Below are 20,332 nucleotides of genomic sequence, written 5' to 3'. Positions count from 1 at the left end.
CGAACTATGCAAGAGATGTTGTTGTAGGCAGAAGACATCGGAATACAGTATGATTATATTGCGCACGACTCAGCCCATACTCTACACAGACCAGTGCAACATAACTATAACCAATCAGAACTGCAGTAGACTTATATGGATCTGTGTCATTTACTTTGAACTGGACTGTGTTTAGAGATGAGGTTGTGAGTAGATGCGCTTGTTTTGAGATCATAGCAAGAGCTGCATGTAGCCAGGTGTGCACATTTTGTTCATATCCTTTGCTGGTTAGTGAGTTATTAGCCCAGTTAAAGATAATTTGTAGTCAGCAAAAGAGGAGTGATTGCTTCATACAAAAGTACAAAATGTATACATTTGTAGACATCTTAGAAAAGCAAGTCGGGTAAAGAGCTTTTTTTTAAAGGGGCAGTGTTGTGTTTTGACACAGGCTTGAATAAGCTAAGTAGCCAATAGTCAGAGGACACCATCATTTGTCTGATTCTCTAATAATGGTATGAGGATAATAATGCATTTTCATTTGTAAAGTATTTTCTTGCATCAAACAACACAATAACTTTTCAGTCACCTCCTTGTCTGAAGGACAAGTGGATAAACAGGTTCATGTCAAGGCCTGCAAGTTTTTTTCAAACATGTCATGGAATGTAGGCCTATATTGAACACCACACATTGGCTGCTGCTGTAGGCTGAATGATAGAGCAGCTATTTCCATGTTAGAATGTTATGGAATGCATTTTCTATACTTTTTTTTTAGCGGTAGGCCACACTGGCACTGTAGGACTACATTATGATCAAATAGCTACAGTAGTCTACTTGGCCACAGTTAAAACTGTATTTTAAAGCGGGTACAGAATTTTCACAACGTTCAAGTTTGCACTCAGCAGACCTGACATTTGCTCAGTGCTGAAGAAAATTAGAGGGAACATTGGTTGTGAGGTTGCTGCCGGGAAATGGATGGAGGGGAGCCAACTGCATTTGACATAAATAGGAGAAGCAAACACAATGGATGAGTTGTAGATGTGTGTGACACTGAGTTCTTAGTGCATTCGGAAGTATTCAGACCCCTTCACTTTTTCTACATTTTCTTACATTACAGCCTTATTCTAAAAAAGGATTAAATATGTTTTCCCCTCATAAATCTACACAAAATAAACCATAATGACAAAGCAACAACTATTTTTTAGCTGCTCAGCTATTTTCAGGTCTCTCTAGAGATGTTCGATCGGGTTCAAGTCCAGGGCTCTCACTGGGCCACTCAAGGATATTCAGAGGCTTGTCCTGAAGCCACTCCTGCATTGTCTTGGCTGTGTGCTTACGGTCGTGGTCCTGTTGGGAGGTGAACCTTCGCCCCAGTCTGAGGCCCTGAGGGCTCTGGAGCAGGTTTTTATCAAGGTTCTCTCTGTACTTTGCTGACCATTGGGTTCTTGGTCACCTCCCTGACCAAAGCCTTTCTCCCCCGATTGCTCAGTTTGACAAGGCGGCCAGCTCTAGGAAGAGGCTTAGTGGTTTACAACTTCTCCACTGTGTTCTCTGGGACTTTTAATGCTGCATACATTTGTTGGTACCCTTCCCCAGATCTGTGCCTTGACACTGTCTCAGAGCTCTATGGACAATTCCTTTAACCTCATGACTTGGTTTTTCTTCTGACATGCACTGTCAACTGTGGGACCTTAGAAAGACAGTTGTGTGCCTTTCCAAATTACTTCAATTTAATTTGTCAGTGTATTGTGATGTTGAATCAACGTGGAAAATACGATGGATTTGAAAAAAGCCATCAACCAGTACAGTTTTCATCTCATTTCAACCAACGTTGTAAACATTGAAATTAGCGAAAAACTTAAACTTAAATACATTTTTTAAACATGACTAACAGGTTGTTCCATCAATCTAATTTCAACATAATCATCAGAACTGTGTATATGTTGAAATTGCGTTGAATTCCACATTGAAACTAAAATAATATTTTTCATCCTATATTCAATAAACATAGTTTTCTATGTGTTCACAGTTTTCCGTGTGTTCTTCATACACACAGAAAACTGTTGAGTGTGAAAAACCCAGCAGTGTTGAGCGTGAAAAACCCAGCAGTGTTGCAATTCTTGACACAAACCGGTGCGCCTGTCACCTACTACCATTCCACATTCAAAGGCATTTCAATCTTTTGTTTTGGTCATTCACCCTCTGAATGGCATACAGTACATACACAATCCAAGTCTCAATTGTCTCAAGGCTTAAAAATACTTATTTAACCTGTTTCATCCCCTTCAGCTACACTGATTGAAGTGGATTTAACAAGTGACAATCAATAAGGGATCATAGCTTTTTCCTGAATTAATCTGGTCTATCTGTCATGGAAAGCGCAGGTGTTCCTAATGTTTTGTACCCTACTTTAATGTAGCATTAAGACTTCCCTTCACTGGAACTAAGGGGCCTAGCCCGAACCATGAAAAACAACCCAAGACCATTATTCCTCCTCCGCCAAAATGTACAGTTGGCACTATGCATTCGGGCAGGTAGCGTTCTCCTGACATCCGCCAAACACAGATTTGTCCATTCCCACTGCTCCAGAGTCCAATGGCGGCAAGCTTTACACCGCTCCAGCCGACGCTTAGCATTGCGCATGGTGATCTTAGGCTTGTGTGCGACTGCTCGGCCATGGAAACCCATTTCATGAAGCTCCCGGCAAATAGTTATTGTGCTGACTTGGCTTCCAGAGGCAGTTTTGAACTCGGTAGTGAGTGTTGCAACTGAGGACAGACTATTTTTCAACGCTACGTGTGGAAAAATACGCTACGTGTGGAAAAATACGCTACGTGTATCTTTATAATTGAGGGATGAGGACAAACTTTGACCCTGCTTTTCTGTTAGACAAAGTGCACAGTTGGTTGCCAGACTGATCCCCTGCTCATGAATGGATGCCGTGACCTACCAAAAGGAGCAAAGATGGGTGTCATAACATGTCCAGCAATGTGATTGCAATGATTTATCGACCTCCAAAAATAATTTAATTCACTGATCACTTGCTATTTTCACAGCCTGTCAAGCATAGAATATAGTGTGTCATGCGACACAAGTACCTTTGTGAGTCCTCACGCTATCATGAGTTCTCTGATAGTGACCGAGTTACTGCCCTGGTGACACAGACAGCTTCATCAACAACGACGGGTAATGCGTGTTATGAAATGTGAAAAGTTGTATTAAAAAATAACCGGTTTGATAAACTAATAAGCTAATTCCCCAACCAAGCAGATACAACTTTCAGAGTAATTTCGGTTGTGAAGTGCATTAACAAAAAACTTTGTCCTTTCTTTCGAACAAAATGCATATTACCACTTGGCTGTCTATTATATCACTCTGTCACATACCACCGTCCGCCCACCCGCCTGTCCGTCCGACCAACCGACCAGTATCTTTAATGAGCGGCCAGGAGCTTATCTACGCTGCTATACCCTTCAAAGGACTCAGGTTAAGTCTGACCTGTTCAAACTTCAACATAGTATATGTTTGTGTGTTAGATATCACCTATCCCTAACTGCCATGCTTGCAAATATGCAGAGTGGATCTCAGTAATGTATTGGATTGGATTTGCCCCAAACATACCCCTTTTTATTCAAGACAAAAAGGCCAAAGGCAATTTTTTTGGCAAACAGGCTTCCTTCTTTTCACTGTCAATTAGGTTTGTATTGTGGAGTAACTACAATGTTGTTGATCCATCCTCAGTTTTCTCATATCACAGCCATTAAACTCTGTTTGAAATCACTATTTCCCTCATGGTAAAATCCCTGAGTTTGTTCCTTCCTCTCCGGCAACTGAGTTAGGAAGGACACCTGTATCTTTGTAGTGACTGGGTGTATTGATACACCATCCAAAGTGTAATTAATAACTTCACCATGCTCAAAGGGATATTCAATATTTGGGGCGGCAGGTAGGCTAGTGGTTAGAGTGTTGGGCCAGTAAACAAAAGGTTGCTGGATCAAATCCCCAAGGTAAGAATCTGTTATTCTTCTCCTGAACAAGGCAGTTAACCCACTGTTCCCCGGTAGGCTGTCATTGTAAGTAAGAATTTGTTCTTAACTGATTTGCCGAGATAAAAAAAATATGTTTTTTTTGTGTATATTTTTTTACCCAAACACCAACAGGTGACCTTCTTTTGAAAGCATTGGAAAACCTCCCTGGTCTTTGTAGTTGTATCTGTGTTTGAAATCCACTCCCACCTTACAGATAATTGTACTGTATGTGTGGGATACAGAGATGAGGTAGTCATATTTTTTTTTAAATTAAACAATATTATTGCACACAGATAGAGTCCATGCCACTTATTATGTGACTTATTAAGCACATTTTTACTCCTGAACTTATTTAGGCTTGCCATAACAAAGGGTTTGAATACTTATTGTCTCAAGACATTTCAACGTTTCATTTTAAATTATTTGTCAAAGAAATAAAACATAATTCCACTCTGACATTATGGGGTTTGTTTGAATTATTATTTTTATTTTATTTAAATTTTATTTAACTAGGCCAGTCAGTTAAGAACAAATTATTATTTACAATGACGGCCTACTCCGGCCAAACCCAAGATGCTGGGCCAATTGTGCGTCACCCTATGGAACTCCCAATCACAGCTGGATGTGATACAGCGTGTATTGTGTGTATAACAGTGACAAAAAGGTCAATTTAATACATTTTTAATCCAGGCTTTAGCACAACAAAATGTAGGAAAAGTCAAGGGTTGTGAATACTTTCTGAAGGTATTGTAGAGCCATGTCATCGTGGAATGCTCTGCCATCATAGGTTACCCAGGCAAAAAGCGAGTTTAGCTTTAAAAAAAATATATTGCATCACAGTACCTCTCATCTTTCTAAATATTTAATTGAACTGTACTGTGTATAAGAATATGAATACAGTACCTTCTGAAAGTATTCACACCCTTTGACCTTTTCCACATTTTGTTATATTACAGTAAAACTATTTTGCAAATGCGTAACATATAATACGAATTGTAATTCGTAACATATGCGAATTGTAATTCGTAACATATCATACAAAATGGGTAACGGACAACCACAGATTAATACATATCATACTAAATGGAATTTCTTGGGTTTACGTACAGAATAATACGAAATGCTCTGAGAGCAGGTTGTTTTACATGGAAATGACCTTAATTGATCCTTGGCAGTGGTAGCTAATATATTTTGTTTGCTCATCTGTCACTGACAAACATTTAGCATGCAATAATGTAGCCTAAATCAAGTGCATTATTTTGCTCTTGATTCGCTTAGTAGCCTTATTTAAATATAAGCTATCCACCATTGAGTTGTGAAAGCGCATTCTGTTTTATCCCCTAATGTAACTTAGCCTACTTCAATATAATCAATCATTCATTCATGTCATTACGAGTCATTCATGCCTTTAAGAACAATCAAGCATTTTATTCTGAAATTAAATAACAAATGGAATCTTGAATAATTAAACAATAAATAAAGAACTATATTTTCTTCCAAACAACTATTTAAATAATCACTCAAAACTGCCGTGTTTTGAATGCATGTTTGATTAGGAAAATATTTGGATCAGTTAGTTTACAAGGTCCAGCAAGGCACATTAGCAGGCCAGTCATAGGTTGTATTTTGGTAGGATGTATCGGTGTTAACAGATGCTATTGGAATATGAGCTTCTCCTGATGCTGAGATGTGCTGACTGCGTGGTCTTGTGGATCATTATTCTCCTGAGAGCACTCCACTCCAGCCTATTCATATTGCAATTTGAAATATTTCAGGCAAACGAACAAGAAATCAAAGGAAATTGATATATATTTGGGAATGCGGCCGAAAGGTTTTTGGATCTCCTGGGCCCAGTTTTTCAAATGTTAGCTATCCGTATTTTGGCTTTTGGATAGGATTAAATGTATAGAAATATAATATAATTTAATCCTATCCGATGGCCGAAATCTGGATAGATAATTTTGGAATACTTTCTAAAGATGTTCTTCCCTCTAAATCAAATCAAAATCAAATCAAATGTATTTATATGGCCCTTCGTACATCAGCTGATATCTCAAAGTGCTGTACAGAAACCCAGCCTAAAACCCCAAACAGCAAGCAATGCAGGTGTAGAAGCACGGTGGCTAGGAAAAACTCCCTAGAATTACCAAAACCTAGGAAGAAATCTAGAGAGGAACCAGGCTATGTGGGGTGGCCAGTCCTCTTCTGGCTGTGCCGGGTGGAGATTATAACAGAACATGGCCAAGATGTTAAAATGTTCATAAATGATCAGCATGGTCCAATAATAATAAGGCAGAACAGTTGAAACTGGAGCAGCAGCACGGCCAGGTGGACTGGGGACAGCAAGGAGTCATCATGTCAGGTAGTCCTGAGGCATGGTCCTAGGGCTCAGGTCCTCCGAGAGAGAGAAAGAAAGAGAGAACACACTTAAATTCACACAGGACACCGAATAGGACAGGAGAAGTACTCCAGATATAACAAACTGACCCTAGCCCCCCGACACATAAACTACTGCAGCATAAATACTGGAGGCTGAGACAGGAGGGGTCAGGAGACACTGAGGCCCCATCCGACGACACCCCCGGACAGGGCCAAACAGGAAGGATATAACCCCACCCACTTTGCCAAAGCACAGCCCCCACACCACTAGAGGGATATCTTCAACCACCAACTTACCACAGAGCCTAAGTAGACATTTTAATCTGACTAAAGGTGTACATTGATATTGGTTTGTATTTTTTTCCCTATTCCCCCCCCCCTTTTTTTCATTTTGCAAAACTGCTGATATTTGTAGGACTGACTGACTGACTGGGAGTTCATGGTTGATCAAGGCTGGGATGTGGGTGTGAGGATGGCAGAAATTAGGTAGAAAGGGAGACGTGGTCAATTTTCAAGAAGGGTGTTAGAGAAGTACGATGATGGTCTACCGAAGGTGTCGTATGCTGAGGCAGTGAAGAAAGTAGAGCATGATGGGTCAAGGGTGAGGATCCATGTGAGTAGTAAATCTGTGCTAGTACAGAGGGATAGGCCAACAAATGATATACACTTCAGTAAGGTTGGCTCTTAGCATTAATAGCAATGGTTATCAACTGTACTGCAGAAATGAAATGTAAAATCACAGAAAATACATGCTGTGGTGCCAGCTGCAGAGAAGTACTTGGGTATATGAGATTTCACTTCAGAAGAGTTACAGGGTATGTTGAGTGGTAGTGTCCCGTCCTCCCTGGAGTAGGATCGGATAGGGTCAAAGAGGTGGTGGGTTTTTTCATGTGCAGGTTTAGTTGGCAGGGTAATTTTATTTTTCCCCTTTTTGTATCAGTGTAATGGATTTACACTCCAGTCCAGTTGGTGGCAGTAATGCACCTTTTTGGTTTTCAACTGCCATTTAAAAATCCTGAACAGTTTATTTTTTCAAGCAGACACGCTGCTATGTTTAGACAGAGAGACACCTTGAATACTTCTCGCGTGTTTTTATGCTGTTTATTTCCATGAAATAACATTCTAGACCATGCACAAGCTACATTAGCTTATGTTGCCTTTGTCTGTCCAGAAATGTATTTGCGTCCTGAGTTGTTGTATAATTAGTAAGTAATTTCACAAGTTTTCCTAACCCAACATTAACCTAGTTGATACATTTTTTAAATACTTATTATATATAGTGTACAAACGTATTGCCAAATTCTAGCTCAGTAACACACTGTTGCAATGTTGTTGTGTTGTAACTATAATGTAGCTATGTTGCTCAATGTCTGGTGTGTGTTCAGCGGCTTACTACGTTTCTACTTCGGTGAGGTTTAACGGCGGTTAGCATCCAATATGTTGCATTACCGCACCTAACTGAAATGTAATGGTAGTGTCCCGTCCTCCCAGGCCTCTGCCTGGAGTAGGATCAGATAGGGACAAAGGGGTGTTTTTTTTTTTAAACGAGTGTAGGTTTAGTTGGCAGGGTAATTTTTTAAAATCCATTACACTTTTCGATAGAAAGGGGGAAACGGGATTTTTAAAATATATTTTTTTATTACCCTCCCAACTTTCCCTACACTCATTAAAATCAACGACCTGAGAGGACGGGACACTACCACTCAACGCACCCTGTAACTCTTCTGAAGTCAAATGTTGTACCCCCAAGTACTATTTTGCAGCTGCCACCACAACATATATGTCCTGTGACTTGATAACCATTGCTATGACGCTAGGAAGCCTGGTCATAACCATGGCCATCAATGCAAGGCACAGGCTCCAAGCTCCTCACAACACCATCTACCCCTTCCATTTCACCTACAGGAACTCGAACTGGCGTCAGGCTGTCTGTGTTTGAACTTGGCACCAAGCTTCCTTGACATACCCTCTCCCTTGTTATTGCTAGCTTCACCAGATACAAACCCATCCTCTGCCTGCCTCAGTCTTTTCAACCTCTTCTCTCTTTCCCTGCAATCCTCCTCTCCCTTAACCAATTACCCAACTCCTTCTGAAAATATTCAACTTTTCCAAGTCTAAATCTCATTTTAGCCTCCTTGAGGGACACGTTGAGCCCTGTACTCCATCCACTTCCGCTTGCTACATTTGTAGCTGATTATGGTGGGGCAACATTGTAACACTCATTTGTTTTCTTTTAGACTGACAAAATGTTAATTTCATCATAGCTGATGATATGAGACCAACATTAGGATACTACGGGGATCCTGTTGTGAAACAGGACATTGATCATCTTGCCTCTAAACGCAATGTCTATCTTAAACGCATATGCCCAGATAGGCCTACAGCAGATACGTGATGTAGTTATGTAGCCCAAGCCAACTTAAGTTTGCAATCCATTGTAATTGTATAATTGAATCTATTTTCTTCTTCACAATTTTTTCTTTCTTTCTGTCATTCAATTTGTAGCAAGCAGTGTGTGCACCAAGTCGGACCTCCTTACTAACAAGTCGTAGACCTGACACAACCAAGTTATGACTTTATCTCCCACTGGAGAGTCCATGCAGGGATCTACACAACTCTCCCTCAGTGCTTCAAGTTCAAAGGGCTACACCACTATGCCAGTGGGGAAGGTCTTTCATCCAGGTAAATATCCTAGCCATTTTTCTAGACCTACTTAATGTTTTTAGTGGTTGGTGAATTTTATTTTATCAGTCTACTTTGAAAAATGTGTTAACAATTCTCTGGTTTTCTGCACTAATATCCACTCTTTTCAGTTTTTTTCAAATATCTCCCTGCTTATTTGGTGCAGGATCTCATGTGAGAGCTTTCAAATAGCTAGAGGCTGTTTCAGTTGCCTTGTTAATACTTGTCCCCTTGAGTCATTGTGTTGTGCTACTATCACTGTTTTATGTGCTTGTGTTGAAGGCATAGCCAGCCGCCAATCACTCAGATGATTACCCATACAGCTGGTCTGTACCTCCTTATCATCCTCCCTCTTTCAAATATGATAATAGGAAGGTCAGGGTTTGCCTTGACTGCTGCCGTGTCTCCCTAGTCTACAGATGCTCTGGTCATGTATGACTTAAATGAATGTTTGTATATTTAATGGGTACTATTCAGTATAGTGAATGGATTCAATTCAGTATACAAACATTCATTTAAAGCTGGAATCCTTAATGGTGAAACTGCCACGTCTGTTTGCGATATTACAACAAAGAAGTTAATTGTGTAGATGCTACTCTAAGAAAACCAGGGTTTCCATTAGCCGGTACTAGCCGGGTTTTGGACAGTATTTTTTTTAAATAGTTTTTTTTAATGTATTGTTGAAAAGCTGATAAATAAAATTGCTGCCAGTCAATTGTCCACCGGGAGAGGAAAAAGCCCATTGCGAAATGCTTTTAAGCCTATTAATTGATGTAAATACCAGTGGATGTAAATACATTTGACTGTTCATGCGTATCGGTCTATAGGTTAATTTGCATAATTTGGTGGAACTAAATTGGCCCATGTGTACAGTATATTAGTTTGTCTCTTATCACGAGTACAGCATACACATACAGAGCCTTTGAGTGGAATACCTGTCAGACAGAGCAAGAGCTGCTGCTACAGCATCTCAAACAGCAAATGCATAGACAACAGGAGGCAGGCTTCATCAGCGCATCACACACACCACTTTGCAATGAGCTGGAGGCAGTATGCATTTTGAAAACATGTACTTAATTGTTTGAAACCTGAACATTTTACTGCATATTATGAGGCATATCTTACCTTGCTTTAAAGAAGCCTAGCCAAAATCAGACCATATCCGTGGAGGCAATTATTTTATATCAACTTTATTTCATTGTCCATTAGCCAAAGGCACAATCCGTGTCATATTAGCAACCCATGCTAGTTGTTGCATCATCTCTGTCACGTGAAACCGCTAGCATGTGCGGTGTGCTTTTAACAACACTTTGCCCTGCTAATTGCATTATGGTACTAACATTCACGTGAAGCCTACTGCCTTATGTGTATTGCTGAACTTTATAATGTAAATAATAGTTTATCAACATTTTTAAATGAATGTTCTGGTCTGTTTCGTAAGACTCTTTTCTTTTTCACTTTTCTTTTGTTTATGTAGCCTAGGCCTGGTTGTATGAATTTGGGATCTATCATCCCACAGATGTCCCAGAGTCTGTTTGGAATAGGCTTTCTTTCTCGACAAGCGCACCAATAGTATAGGTAAACTTTTATACTATGGGGGCTAGTGATTTTGCTGTTTGTTATTCTTGTTAGCTGAGGAAAAGTCAATGTGGACAGTTCTAACATCTTCAAAGTGCACATCAGAATTTGTTAACAAGGACCACAAATCGTTGCATCTTCCATTTGCATGTTCTGTTAATATGAATGACCTTAATCTAAATGTGATTTCTGTCATTCTTAGCAACTGTGGGTAGAGGCCCTAATCAGGTTACTCACCCAATGCCCTTGGGTCCGGTACATTTTTCAAATCTCTGCTGAATTAATATTCTTCTGGTTCCAAATGGAAACCCTAGTGGATACCGTAAAACAGCGGATCACTTTTTTTCCCTCGGACATCATTGCACAGGAATAGAACAGCAGAATATGGACTGCATTTTTGTATTTATTTTATTTTATTTACCACATTGCGCAAGACTTGTCACCGCTTTTTCAACAAAAACAACATTGGTAGGGTGACAGTGGCGCTGTTTCTTCCTACTGCGGATTCTATCTTTAAGATATAATGGCTAAAGATGCTTCTGCCTGCCTGTTTTGAGCCATCTCTCTGTGTAATACTCAAACTGCTTATCGTAAGATGTTTTTTTTGTGCATTTTCACATTCATACATGTAAAATGTTGTTTAGCTAAAGAAAATGTTGGTTTGTTTAGGTTTGCAAGGGCATTGATGGCCAACTGCATGTCAACCTGCTGTGCTCAGTGAATGTGTCAGAACCCCCTCTGGGGACACTACCAGACATGGAGAGCGCAGAGGCTGTCAGACTGCTCAAGTCCACAAGGGATTCTGAGAAGCACTTATTTCTGGCTGTTGGATTCCACAAACCTCACATTCCCTTCAGAATCCCACAGGTACCGCACCTGCAGCTGCCCTTATTTTCAGACATTGACTTTTTAACTGTGCAATCAGATGGTATTAATGAGCAAGTATGATTCCCCCAATAGAATGATCAGGCTCTCCAACCCTGTCCCTGCAGCGCTACCGTCCTGTAGGTTTTTGCTCCAACACTATTCAAGCGCACCTGATTCTAATAAATGGCTGATGATAAGCTGAATCGGGTTAGTTACAACTGGGGTTGGGGTGAACCTACAGGAGGGTATCTCTCCAGAAACAGGGTTGGAGAGCCCTAATGTAGATTGGTATGATTTGTTAACTGATGAAAGGCTTTGCCAATTGCCTAACAAACTTTGTGTGTATTAGGAGGTCTTGAAGCTCTACCCCCTGGATAAGATGACCCTGGCTTCAGACCCTGATGGTCCTAAAGGCCTCCCCAGCATGACCTACAATCCCTGGACTGACATAAGGAAGATGTTCAATGAATGTCAGCTTCACATATGAACCAATACCAAAGGAATTCCAGGTTGATTATACATGTACACTCTTGGAAAAAAAGTGCAATCTAAAACCTAAAAGGGTTCTTCGGCTGTCCCCAAAGGAGAACCCTTTGAAGAGCCGTTTTTGGTTTCATACCACATACTATTAATATTTGTGTTAGTGATTCAGCATCAGAAGTTATGTCAAGACACTCTCTCATTATAGAATATATATTGTTTAATATAAATCCAGAGTTAAAAATCTTTCAGTCAGAGACCTTCATCAGACAATGTTTGTGACTCAGCTCCAGATTCGACAGCAATATTATGTCTCTGTGATGTACCTGGACTCCCAAGTGGGCATGTTGTCAAATACTCTGGATGATCTGGGCCTGGCTAAAGACAATGATGTGGTCTTTACTTCAGACCATGGTAAAGTAATTTGGCCATATAGCCCAGTCCTAAACTGGGCTGGGTTCAGTATGAAAAAAATGGTGTGCAGTGTTCAGTTAAATAGAAACGTTGCTGTTCTGAATGACAAGTTGAAAAACGGGGAGGAGTTGGGTCGTGGGTTGGTATGACGATTCAAAATACACCGCTGCCCTTTAAATACGTCACTCATTGATCCAAGCCACACACCAAACGTACAGAAACATGTCATTCAGTACGAACCGTCACACAATGTACCAAACGTTTAATCAAACTGAACGAACCCCTAGTGTCTGTAATGGTTTGTTAATGGCAGTACTTGAGGTACTCTTTAGCCACTAGATGGGGGTGTGAGAACATCAAAATTCTGCCTTCACCTTCCTGAGTTGACAAAGATTTACTTCACCAGCTTGGATCCATTCATAGCATATATCAGTCCCTCCAGGATTCTGTGATCATGTTTTTTTTGTTGAAAAATCAACAATTCCCTCCATATTATGCGAGGGCTTGCAAATTTGAACAATCACTGCACTTCTGCATTAAAAAAAGTCAAATCATCGCATAAAACTGACCCATCACCACAGTTTATAAAGAGGGCATGCAATTTCAACCAATCACCTCTAATTTACCACATAATATGGGTCAATCAAGCCACACGTCAACAAATGTTTTCCCTCGTCAGCGCATTTCTACAACAAATTGGACAAAATCATTGCATATTACCGTGCAAAATGTCAGAATTTTTGCCTACAAATATCACAAAAAATCCCTGCCGAAATCCTGGAGGGACTGATATGTTGTCTTGACTGAACTGTAGGTTGATTTACAGGAGCGTGGTATGTAAAATGAGTTATAGTTACATAGTTACATGTTTTTTATTCCATGCCTGTATGTTGCATACCATGGCCAATAATACATTTTATGTTGTCCGATTGCTTAATTACATTGTCATTTTTGTAAAATATGATTCCTTTCTCTTAAAGGATGGTCACTTGGGTAGCATGGGGAATGGGCCAAATACAGCAACTTTGACGTGGCCACTCGCCTTCCCCTAATGTTCTACGTACCAGGTGTGACTGCAGTCCGCCAGGGGATGAGATCTTTCCCTACATAGATGTGTTTGGTCCAGCACAGCATCACTTTACACAAGGTATTCACTCATATAGTTAGTAACTAGTTTTAATTCCTTGTGTGTACTTCTCTTATACTTTATTATATAATTAGCACTGATCTTGCAAGGTGTGACAGAGGAAAGCAGTATGCTGGAAACCTATCCAGTCTTTTTTCCCCCTATCAGACATTGGTACAGTGAAGGAAAGGAAGCCATTGAGTAATTTGAGACTTTCATATTCCTCTGACTCCTTCCTGTGACAATCATTCTCCCACAGGGCAGATGGTGCAAGAGAAGTTTGTTCTCTACTATGTGACATTGTTATTCCCAGTTCTGTTGATGGATTGTGACTATCTCACTCTCACTGGAGGAATGTGAATGAGCTGCTAGATGTCTTCCCCACAGTGTCTTACCTGGCTGGGCTGAAGCCCCCACACCCCTGTCCTGACAACTCCTTCGACGTGGAGCTCTGTACCCTAGGGAGACAACCTGGCCTACTCCTTCAAGCACCTAGACTACAGCAAGGACTGCAGCCAGTATCCCAAGGCCTGCAGACACCCCCCAGGAGAACTCTGAACTGCCTAACCTGAAGGAATTCCAGGTGATAGGCTACTCTGCTCTCCTGGGACTACCGCTTCACCCTGTGGGTGGGTTTCGACCCTGCTAGCTTCCAGACTGACCTGGTGATCCACGCTTTGGAACTGTACCTCATGGAGAGAGACCCAGGCCAGGACCACAACCTGTACTCTGCAAGCTGGGCCAGGACCATCATCAGCTGAACACCCTTACCTCAAACACCACCTCTAAGTCACTGCAGAGATTAAATCTAAAGGGATGTCATGATAATGCCTTGTTTCGATAATTAACTATTTAAAAGGGAAGATCTGAATTGTTGCTATATTCAGAACGGACTTAACATTTAATGAATATATTGAATGTCCCACAGTTACAATAAGGGCACTTAATGTTGTTTGTAGTTAACCGTTAAGATATTAGTTGCTGCTATTATGGTTAACCTGTAGTATCTACAGTACATGGGTTTTTAGGCACACACATTGTCTTAGCGTGTGCCTAAGATAAAAAGTGAAAAGGGGTCTGTGGGAGTTAGTGTGCTAAGTTTGATTGAATCACAGATGAGACCAGTAGGGTTAGTTTTGCGAGCATAAAGATTTTCTACAATAATAAAATAACCTAAGGTTACTTACGTAACCCTGAATTTCTGATAATGAGTGAGATGTCTCACATGTGGGATTCGCTAGGATCAACTATTCTCTCGAAATAACCTATCGGAAGCATCTGTTGGAGACCGACAGACAAGTAGAGTGGCAAATAAGGTGAGCCCTTCATCTCATTTTTAAAATTGTATTTAGCCTTTATTTAACTAGGCAAGTCAGTTAAGAACAACAATACATCATACAAAGCAGCCACAACTGTCAGTAAGAGTGTCCATGAATGAGTCTTTGAATGTAGAGATTGAGATAAAACTGTCCAGTTTGAGTGTTTTGTTGCAGCTCGTTCCAGTCGCTAGCTGCAGCAAACTGAAAAGAGGAGCGACCCAGGGATGTGCGTGCTTTGGGGACCTTTAACAGAATGTGACTGGCAGAATGGGTGTTGTATGTGGAGGATGAAGGCTGCAGTAGATCTCAAATAGGGGGGAGTGAGGCCTAAGAGGATTTTATAAATAAGCATCAACCAGTGGGTCTTGCGACGGGTATACAGAGCTGACCAGTTTACAGTGGAGTATAGAGTGCAGTGATGTCCTATAAGGAGCCTTTGTGGCAAATCTGATGGCCGAATGGTAAAGAACATCTAGCCGCTTGAGAGCACCCTTACCTGTCGATCTATAAATTACGTCTCCGTAATTAAGCATGGGTAGGATGGTCATCTGAATCACAGTTTGTTTGGCAGCTGGGGTGAAAGAAGCGATTACGAAAGAGGAAGCCTAGTCTAGATTTAGCCTGCAGCTTTGATATGTGCTGAGAGAAGGACAGTGCACGGCCTAGCCATACTCCGAAGTACTTGTATGAGGTTACTACATCAAGCTCTAAACCCTCAGAGGTAGTAATCACACCAGTGGAGAGAGGGGCATTTTTCTTACCAAACCACTACTTTTGTTTTGGAGGTGTTCAGAACAAGGTTAAGGGTAGAGAAAGATTGTTGGACACCAAGAAAGCTTTGTTGTAGAGCATTTAACAAAAAATCTGGAGGGGCCAGCTGAGTATAAGACTATCATCTGTATATAAATGGATGCGAGAGCTTCCTACTGCCTCAGCCATGTTGTTAATGTAAATTGAGAGGAGTGTGGGACCTAGGATCGAGCCTTGGGGTACTCTCTTGGTGACAGGCAGTGGCTGAGACAGCAGATTTTCTGACTTTATACACTGCGCTCTTTGAGAGCGGTAGTTAGCAAACCAGCCCAAAGACCCCTCGGAGACCAATACTTCTTAGCTGGTCCACGAGAATGGAATGGTCTACCGTATCAAAAGCTTTGGCCGAGTCAATATTAATAGCAGCACAACATTGCTTAGAATCAAGTGCAATGGTGACATCATTGAGGAGCTTTAAGGTTGCAGTGACACATCCGTAACCTGAGTGGAAACCAGATTGCATACTCAAAGAGAATACTATAGACATTAAGAAAGCCAGTCATTTGATTATTGACAAGTTTTTACAACACTTTTGATAAACAAGGCAAAATAGAAATAGGCCTTTAACAGTTAGGAACAGCTTGATCTCCCCCTTTTAAATAAAGTATAAGGAGCCACTCTGGTTATTATCAAGCATGCTTCTCTTCCTTGCGCTCTTCCTCACAGGGAAATACGGTGATACATCACGTGACAAATGTCCGACTCCCATATTGCAAGCATGGTCTCTGAAGCCATGGTAGTCACAACATCAGCAACCTTCAGAGGCTCCGAAACGGAGGGAGTACGCACCAAGAAGGTGCATAAACAACCCGTCGGGAAAAACCTCATAACTGAGGGCAAGCCCAATTTTTGTGCCTCACAAAATCTAAATTTAATGTGATATGTCCCAAAAACTGTACCCAAGAGGTACACTCCTCTGTAGGAGAGGGACCTTTCAGGCCCCTCCGAAGGCTATCACCCACGCCATTATGAATAAATATAATGGTCCTCATGATCCGGCAGGATATCGTCTAAGATAGAAGGGTCCATTGGTTTCCCAATGAATGAAGAGCATCATAACTTTGCCTGAGCTCTCATTCCATCCAAGTAGATGCGCAACACACATACTGGACAATGATGGGGACACCCTTCTGGGGAAGGCGACAGGCAAAAAGCCATAGGCTCCAAGGTGTGACAAAGAGAAAATGTCAATCCGTGCCAATGGATGGGGTTAGGTACATTAACCTGAAAGACTGCGGGCTCGAACAGTGGCTGGTAAAGCGCAGTCCACACACTCGCTTTAGGTACACCAAGGGCAGTAGTAAAGCGAAAGACTGAGGAATATTACATCTCTATGCTTCTCAGCGGCTAGTAGCTGCTGTGAAAGAATCTTCAGCACAATAGACACGTCCCAGGACGAGCTATAGACTTAGAGGCTGGGCGTAAGCGACATAAGTTTGGATAAACTGTGTTCCTGTCGGGGCCCTCGCAGGCTGAGAAAGCGGCTAGAGGACCGTACCAATGACGAAACCTCTCCGTCCAAAAAAAGTCTGGCATTTTAGGATGATTGAAAACCGAGTGTAGGAAGGAACGATCTGTTTAGTCATATCATTCTTCCAAGAAAATGCATCAACTGTAAAACAGAGAGCGTGCCTAAGGGGGCTGGCACTCTTTTCCAGGAGTCACAGGCCTGCTATAGCATCCGGGTGAGGGTATATAATTGCTTTGTTTGCTAGGGTACAAATCCTGCATGATGATAGCAGCCTGGACTGGTCGTGAGCAGCGTGTACCGGCTGACCGGACAGTCACTGGCCATCGAGGGGCTCGAAGATGACGGGAAGGTCCTGTTTCTTTGCTCCATGTCTGAAAACGGAGGATAGGCAACATACATTTGTTCTTAACTGACTTGCCTAGTTAAATAAAGGTTAAATAAAACAATCCAAGGGTTTGTCAGCTCTCCAGGTCACTGTTTTGGGAATGGGGTCTCTCATGGCCCTCACAGGGTTGTAGCTTCTACCAGGCTGCAGCAAGTCAGTCCGGATAGATGCGGGAAGTGGGCTCTCTGGGTACAGAGCAGCCGGTGGCATGATGTAAGATGTCAGGCAATGTAGCCGAAGGAAAAGCATCGCATTGTTCCTAATACAGTATTCCTAATCCTGGGCAGTAGGATATTACTGCTATGTCTTGGCCCTGCTCTATTGAGGTGAGTTGTTTAAAAGCGAAGATTTATCCTCAGCCACTCGTAAAATGGGGATGCAGTGGTCTGGTTGCGTGAATCAATCGCAGTAGAAGTGGGATGAGGAAAAGCTGAAGCTTTGTGGACTCGGGAGTATAAATTTGTTATTAAGGCACATGAAAGTTCACGTGTTCCAGAAGGCATTTCTGACACGCATTTTGATTAAAAAAATTAATGTTTACGTTCAAATGCTTCTCCTGAGAAGTAGTGATGTGCGTCATATGCTTAGTTTCCTGAAACCAGTCTCATTTAATTAGCATTCTCTATGGGATTTTCCATGTATTTGTTGGCATTGCAATCCTTCAGATTAGAGTATCAGTGGGGTTTGAAAACACCACCCCTTGTGTTCAGTGCCAGTATTGCAGAATATCCCGGTATGGCACAAGGTCGGTATGACGATCTGGATGCCACCCAAGCCTAATAGGTGATGCTAGCGAATCCCACATGTGGTACATCAAAACACGTATTTGAAAGGGAACCAACTGCAATGATGAAATGCATTCTGTAGCCTGTTCTTTCAGCTAGGGAAAAGAGATGGATTACAGAGTATGCTGCATCACATTCGGCCGTGATTGGGAGTCCCATAGGGCGGCACACAATTGGCCCAGCGGCATCCGGGTTTGGCCGGGGTAGGCTGTCATTGTAAATAAGAATTAGCTTTTAACTGACTTGCCTAGTTAAAAATTAAATTAAAAATATATTTAAAAATGGAAGCACTTGGATTTGTTGATCATTAGGGCCAACATATTAACGGAAGGTCTTGGTGAACATGCAGCGCTGTACTGTAAAACTGCAGTTTCATGCTTTGCACGAAGATATGTTATGTTTATTGAAACACTATGTATAGATACTTTTTTAAAGAAATCTGTTATACAACAAAATCTGTTATAAATATGTATCCAATTCAAATAAGCCTCACTCGCTCAATTTTTTGGGAATATATTCTTGTCAATGTGCAGCAGAAGCGGATACTGAGGTGGATCCTTAGGGAGCACCAATGTATTCAGCTCCAGCAGACAGGCTTCATTGCCAGCTGGGCTGGAAAATTCCACTGCCTTGTTTTTTGCCTTTTGAAAGCAAGGTCAGGCCAGTTGGAGATGGATCCATGGGCTGATTGAAGCTGATATTTTAATTGCTCACGCCAAAGCAGGATTGCGTTTGTGCTCGCAAACTTTGGATCTGTGATTTGAACTCTATTTCAGCTCCTGTTTGTAAGTTCTGTAAACTTTTTCACCATGAGGCCAAACATAGTTTAATGGCTGTGATAGAACTGAGGAGGATGGATCAACAACAATTTAGTTATTTGACAATACTAAACTAAAATGACAAAGTAAAGAGAAGGAAGCCTCTACAGAATTACAAATATTCCAAAACATGCATCCTGTTTGCAATAAGGCACTAAAGTAAAGCTGCAAGAAATGTGGCAAGAAATAAACTTTATGCCCTGAATACAAAGCATTATGTTAGGGTCAAATCCAACACATCACTGAGTAATGGAATATCTACATAGGAGTACAGAGGCCCATCATCAGCAACCATCACTCCTGTGTTCCAATGGCACGTTGTGTCAGCTAATCCGAGTTTATCATTTTGAAAGGCTAATTGATCATTAGAAAACTCTTTTGCAATTATGTTAGCACAGCTGAAAACTGTTGTTTTGATTTAAAAGAAGCAATAAAAACTGGTCTTTAGACTAGTTGAGTATCTGGAGTATCAGTATTTGTAGGTTTGATTACAGGCTCAAAATGGCCAGAAACAAATAACTTTCTTCTGAAACTGTTCAGTTTATTCTTGTTCTGAGAAATTAAGGCTATTCCATACGAGAAATTGCCAAGAAACTGAAGATCTCGTACACCGCTGTGTACTACCCCCATCACAGAACAGCACAAACTGGCTCTAACCAGAATAGAAAGAGTGGGATGCCCCGATGCACAGCTGAGCAAGAAGACAAGTACATTAGAGCGTCTAGTTTGAGAAACCGATGCTTCACAAGTCCTCAACTGGCAGCTTCATTAAATAGTACCAGCAAAACACCAGTCTCAACATCAACAGTGAAGAGGCGACCCTGGGATGCTGGCTTTCTAGACAGAGTTGCAAAGGAAAATCCATATCTCAGACTGGCCAAATAAAATAAAAGATTAAGATGGGCAAAACTACACAGACACTGGACAGAGGAACTCTGCCTAGGTCAGCATCCTGTAATCGAACCCACAAATACTGATACTCCAGATACTCTAGTCTAAAGACCAGCTTTATTGCTTCTTTAATCAAAACAACAGATTTCAGCTGTGCTAACATAATTGCAAAAGGGTTTTCTAATGATCAATTAGCCTTTTCAAAATGATAAACTTGGATTAGCTAACACACAACGTGCCATTGGAACACAGGAGTGATGAGTCTCTGTACGCCTATGTAGCTATTTCATAAAAAATCTGCCGTTTCCAGCTACAATAGTCAT

The 20,332-nt window shown here is 41.3% G+C and overlaps 1 long non-coding RNA gene and 1 pseudogene across 1 annotated transcript; both read left to right on the top strand.

The window, feature by feature from the left end:
- The first annotated feature begins 7,406 nt into the window (after positions 1-7,406).
- On the top strand, positions 7,407-13,375 carry LOC109864501 (uncharacterized). Its single transcript, XR_004204311.1, has 4 exons — positions 7,407-7,588; positions 8,889-9,065; positions 11,313-11,510; positions 11,860-13,375. It is a non-coding gene; the product is annotated as an uncharacterized LOC109864501 (long non-coding RNA).
- Positions 13,376-13,862: 487 nt separating this feature from the next.
- LOC116355065 (iduronate 2-sulfatase-like) lies at positions 13,863-14,922 on the top strand (annotated as a pseudogene).
- Positions 14,923-20,332: the final 5,410 nt, after the last annotated feature.

Source organism: Oncorhynchus kisutch, linkage group LG19 (genome assembly GCF_002021735.2).
Source record: "Oncorhynchus kisutch isolate 150728-3 linkage group LG19, Okis_V2, whole genome shotgun sequence".
NCBI lineage: Eukaryota > Metazoa > Chordata > Actinopteri > Salmoniformes > Salmonidae > Oncorhynchus > Oncorhynchus kisutch.
This window is presented reverse-complemented; position numbering and strand designations above follow the sequence as displayed.